The sequence below is a fragment of the Galleria mellonella genome, unplaced genomic scaffold (assembly GCF_026898425.1).
Source record: "Galleria mellonella isolate WM207_F2 unplaced genomic scaffold, CSIRO_AGI_GalMel_v1 utg654, whole genome shotgun sequence".
NCBI classification, from domain to species: domain Eukaryota; kingdom Metazoa; phylum Arthropoda; class Insecta; order Lepidoptera; family Pyralidae; genus Galleria; species Galleria mellonella.
Window position 1 is genome coordinate 868,156 of NW_026442139.1, and position 6,134 is coordinate 874,289.

Consider the following 6,134-nt stretch of genomic DNA (forward strand, 5'->3'; position numbering starts at 1 on the left):
TAATGTATGTATGTGTGTACAGCGATATTAATTTGAAGAATTGTTTGGCAATCCGTGTAATTAGCTGGCAGGGGACGGGCGGGACCCGGTGAGTGCATCAAGTGGATACCGGGCCGGGCATCGCTCTGTCACCGGCAGAGATTACAGCGGTCCCTGCACCCCCGCCATAGAAACAAACAAACCCGGTAGAAACGACACTTATGTACTATGTTTTGTGAATTTAGCAATTCTGGCAAATATGTCTAAGGCTTCGCAGCAACATTCCCAACTAACGGGAAACCCTCCATCACAAAATCATTCATATTTACCAAATATGAAGCGACTGGGAGAAATGGATTGTTAGCAATGGAGTTTGACAGCCCCATTGCTAGCAAATATGCTTTATTAGGTCGACCTCCATGTGGTTCTCCCTGGAAACCATTGTGAACAATTCTTGTTGAATTCGTCACGATTGGCTAACTGACCTGCTTCATCCTCACCTATCATCCATCACTGGTGCCCCGCCGGTGTATACCTGTTGGACCAAGTTATTAACGCTCTATCAACGGTCTCAATATGATATCTGTTGCTTGCAAGTCTTGACTGGTTTAGCTTTTGAAGAGATGCAGGATCACAGTGCGTTAACATCTAAGGCCAACGTATTTATTGTTACGGAGTGTCATTTCTAGTCGGATATAAATTTTTATGACTCTATCGCAACGCCGCTTTCACCCCTCCACTTTTGCCTCTTTTAGTGTTGCTATTTTCGAATATTCTACCATTATCCTAGGTATAAATATAATAAATTTGTTAATATTCATCTGCTTGACTGGAACATGTACAGATTTATTTATTTAAAAAGCTTTATTGATCTAATTAAAATATTATACAAATGGCGGACTTAAGCAATCTTTGCTTAACAGGAGATACGAAACCCTGTAATGTAACTAACTACCTTTGTATTGTAAAGAAATATATTTATTTATTATTTATTATTATAATAATAATAAGAAAAAATATAAAACTTAATAGAATTCTGGCATTCTTTACGAGTTAACCTTTAGGAGGCATAGTGAATCATATTCCTTAACAGTAGTCTATATAATATTTACAATAAGAGACTTGATTTGTTTAATAATTTAAATAAGTCCCGTGCTGTTTGCTAGTCTCTGTATTGACAAAAATTTTAAATTGTAAAATCAACTATTGTTGAAGAAAGAAATAGTTGAGTTTTTCGGTCGTTCTTTTTAGCTAAAATTGCGTTACAAATGGGCGGTGGTATTGTAAAAAAATTACTATTAAAAAATGCTTGCAATTAAATTTATTTTGTTAAAAAACGTTCTTTATGTTTATATTTATTTTAGTTTCTGTTAAGCACTACTACTGCTCACTCGCTACTTCCTATGGCACTGTGTTAGGTTGGTGCCTTAACTGAACATATGCCGGTAAGGCTTATACTATACAAGATGAGTTTGTCTTTGGATTCACAATGTATATTGTGTGGTGAGGAAACGGAATCCATGAAACATCTGATGTGCAATTGTGATTCCTTGGCAAATATCAGAGGCATAGTGAATCATATTCCTTAACAGTAGTCTATATAATATTTACAATAAGAGACTTGATTTGTTTAATAATTTAAATAAGTCCCGTGCTGTTTGCTAGTCTCTGTATTGACAAAAATTTTAAATTGTAAAATCAACTATTGTTGAAGAAAGAAATAGTTGAGTTTTTCGGTCGTTCTTTTTAGCTAAAATTGCGTTACAAATGGGCGGTGGTATTGTAAAAAAATTACTATTAAAAAATGCTTGCAATTAAATTTATTTTGTTAAAAAACGTTCTTTATGTTTATATTTATTTTAGTTTCCGTTTAGCACTACTACTGCTCACTCGCTACTTCCTATGGCACTGTGTTAGGTTGACTGGAAGAAATCTCTTTTAGAGATAAGTTAAGCCTTTGTTAACATTGTTATTAACTTATTGTTGTTATTACTGTATATTTTAGTTCAATTTACATAGAGATATATTTCTTATATATTACTATATACACAATTTGAGTTGGTTTTTGTGGTATATAATCTTGAGTTATTTAATTTTAAATTTATATACATGTTTGTTCCATTCACTTTTCATTTGTTTTTATGCTAGTATCATTTTAAAGGAGTAAGTAGCTTGTAAGTTATATATTTTTTTTATTATTATACCAGTCATTCACTGTCTACTGCTGAACATAGGACTTGCCCATAATGGGAGTTTTACCAACAGTGGCCACATTTTGTAGGCGGGTTGGCAACCGCAGTTAGTTGTTACCGAAATAGGCCTTGGTGATGTTTTAAGAGGGACGCTGCTGCCCATTCCTTGCCCTCCTTAATCCCTTCTTATGACATCCATGGAAAAGGAAGGGATGGTATATTTTATGCCGGAATCACACTATAGCCAATGTGATAATAATAATTTTTTTTTCAATTTATTGGATTTCCTCTGTGTCACGTCTCATCGTATCAATTTTGTATTAATTGAAGCTGTTATTTTTTATGCTGATGAAAATCTTGCTTCTTGTGAATTGTTATGTAAATTCTAACACACGATTTGATTTTTTTTTATGAAACAGAGTGGCAGAGAAGATGACAGCCCATCTGATGGAAAGTGATAATCTAGCACCGTGGACATAACAGAGTATACTGTTTCGCCCATGATACCCCCCATGCGTTGCCATTCCTGAAGACTCAGGTGTTATGCCTCTGTAACCTGTAAATTCACGCCATAATACTTCAACCTAAAACACAGCCACGCGAAAACAACTGCTTCACGGTAAATTATAAATTAAAATATTTTGAATCTTATGTGTTGCCACACATTTTGTTGTTTATGGGTTTGTTTATTTCTTTTATGGAGCAAAATGCGTTTGTAGAGGGTAATTATGGGGAGTGTAACAAATTTAACGTCGTTGTTGTACAATATGTCAACGGATCTGGCAACACCTCAGCCTCTCCGGGACCGGGACATTAATCACGAAGGCTGACGGAAGCAAATTGCTCTGTTTAGATGCACGCCCGTAATGAACTAGTGTGGTAATCAATAACAAACCGTTCAGCCGCCTGCCACCGCTCGATGTGTGCTGCTCTTCTCAGGGCCGGGGGAGTGGTCGCGTCCGGTATCTTACGTTAGCCCTTAAAAGCCTGATTTTTTAAATCAAATTAAAAATATATATAAGTGTACCATTTATTGTGTTTACTAAAGGGGTGAAAAATAGAAAAAAAATCAAATATTTATAAATAAATTTTTATATATTTATTTTGAAAAGAAACATTTGGAACATGTAAATAGCCAAATATTAAAATAAAATCGATTGTAGGCGCCCAATGCGATTTCTAACTCCGGTATCAAATTTGAAACTTCAGGTATTTAAGGGTTAAATATACTTTTTTTTTTACATTCTGATATTTGAATGGGAATTTTAAAAAAAATCTTTGATATATAGGGTCTTTCAGTAAAACTAGATAACATGTAAATAATGTCCAATTTATTAAAAAAAATTATGGTTAGAATAAACAAAAAACAAAAAAAAAATCTCGAATAATAATTACAATTATTAAAATACAACATACAACAAAATACATATTTGTTCATTAATACACAGATTGATTATAATGAACAGACATTTGACAGATTGCTAGTGCTGTAGAGGGCAGAGGTAAAGAACCGTCTCTATATATAAATAGGTGTACGTTAAAATGCGTTTAGTTAGGGTGGCGCTGCAGTAGCAGGTGAGTTTTAAAGGAAGTGAACTAGGAAATCAAAACATCGACCTTTTATTAAAAAAAAAATCTAAATAGAAAACAATGATATAATATATAATTAAGATTATGTTAAATAACATTGTTAAATTTTAATTATAAATTAAATAGAAAATGGAGTTACTAAATTTTTTAAGTCAGCGTACTTTAATAAAAACTGCTACATTCATTTCATAATCTCTTTTTCCTTTCTGAAAGGATTTGAAAGTTATTTACAGCTCACAATTGGAAGCTTTTGCTACTGTTTCACCATATGAGATGGTTCTCCTTATCTCCGCCATATAACCCGCCATAGCTAGTGGTAACGAATCGTGTTTACTCGCTTAAAATCGCATTCATAATTTTTTATTTATACTACAATTCCCTGTGAAATAAGTCAACAGAAAAATCACTTATGTGATTTAAATTATAGGTATTATGATAATATTAACTATTTTTTAACTTTTTTTTTACAGATAACTAAATATTTTATACAAATTTTCATACAAAATACTAAGATTTTGATATACCTACAAAATGTAGGTATATCAAAATCTTAGATAAAGAAGGTAGGTTACTACTTAATATAATAGACCTATCTGCGATTAAAACTTTAAACATAGTTTATCTAAATTATTTTAATTATAAAATTGATATATGTCTAGATACTGGCTGTCGATGTACTTACAACTAAATAAATACACCTATCTAGTACAATTCTTAAAAGATGAAACATAGTTGAATATGTTCTTTCCAGACAATATGGATAGGTCTTTACGAAATACTACAAGTTATAATTCTTAAACAACAACGTCTAAAGATGAGGTAAACACATCTATAATTGAGGCAGACAACAGGTATGACTCATAATTGGTGCCTTAACTGAACATATGCCGGTAAGGCTTATACTATACAAGATGAGTTTGTCTTTGGATTCACAATGTATATTGTGTGGTGAGGAAATGGAATCCATGAAACATCTGATGTGCAATTGTGATTCCTTGGCAAATATGCGTACGAGTCTACTAGGAACGGCTTATCCAACACTAAGGGACTATAGATATTTTAAACCGCGAAATATTGCAAAGGTAATATATAGAATGTATGAAATGATTTTATAAGGCAGGGGGAAGCACAAAAGATTCCATGGGGTCGACGTGCAACGGTTTAGCTAACCCTTTATGCAAATAAGAAATAAAATAAGATAAATAAATATAAATATGAACTATAGTTGAATATGTTCATTCCAGAGAATATGGAAGGGTCTTTACCTAAATGCCTATATGAAATTACTACAATTATTATGTGTTACAATACAAAAAATGTACGAAAACCGAATGTGGTTTTCCATACAGTTTTTCTCCCAAAGGATATAACCTGCTTTTTCAGTTAATTAGTTGATTGTATTAGGTTATTATTGTAACAATTAGTAAAGTATTAATACGAGTTATTAACTTTCTGAATAGATGTAATGAAACATATCGTCTGTAGGTTGATATTTAAATTATTCTGAACAACAAATACCTCTGTAACAAATGAGATATTTTTGACGCATATTATATAGTTAATTTAAAAAGTTATCATTAAGATACATTAATACCTTATACATTCTACAGTTTTCTTTCAGCTTCTCAAAGGTTGACTGTAAGAGATCCCTTTATGGGATAAGTCCCCATCGGTTGTCGGTTCTTCGAGCTATGTGACCAGCCCATTGCCACTTCAGCTTGCTTATCTTTGGAGCTATGTCGGTTACTTTGGTTCTTTTGCGGATACCCTCGTTTCCCCAAATAACGATAAACACATATAAATATTAACAAAAAAGGAGAACATAAACATTAAAAAAAAAAAAAAAGAAAATATGAAAATAAAAAATACATAAAAAAACGAAGTGTGTCTGTCACAGTAACACAAAAAAAATATATAAATTATAAAAAAAAAATGCTCTATATATATTTACATAAAGGAATCTAGCTCATTAACTTCCTTTGAAAGTGGCGCTCTACCAGTGTAACTGAACACTTCTCCCAAGCAAACATGCGTCGAAAAACGTCAAAAAGTTTTGAGTAGGGTAGCTCCGATTTTTTGTCGTCTTTCGACCTGTGTTCTTTGGGGTAAATTTTTTTAATTTAAATATAGAACACTTTTGAAAGCATGCTAATAATGATTTTGACATCATTCTGTAGGTACATAACTTTGTTTGTTACTTTTTGTTAATTATAGCATATATTCTTTGAGATTATTATAAAGAATAATGACTAGGTAATACAGTATAGTTATAGAGTCCTAAGTGTAACTGTATGGAAAATATCTAATTATTAATTTGAGACTTATTCTTATGACATTAAGTTACAATAGTCAAAACCACGAACCACTCAAAAG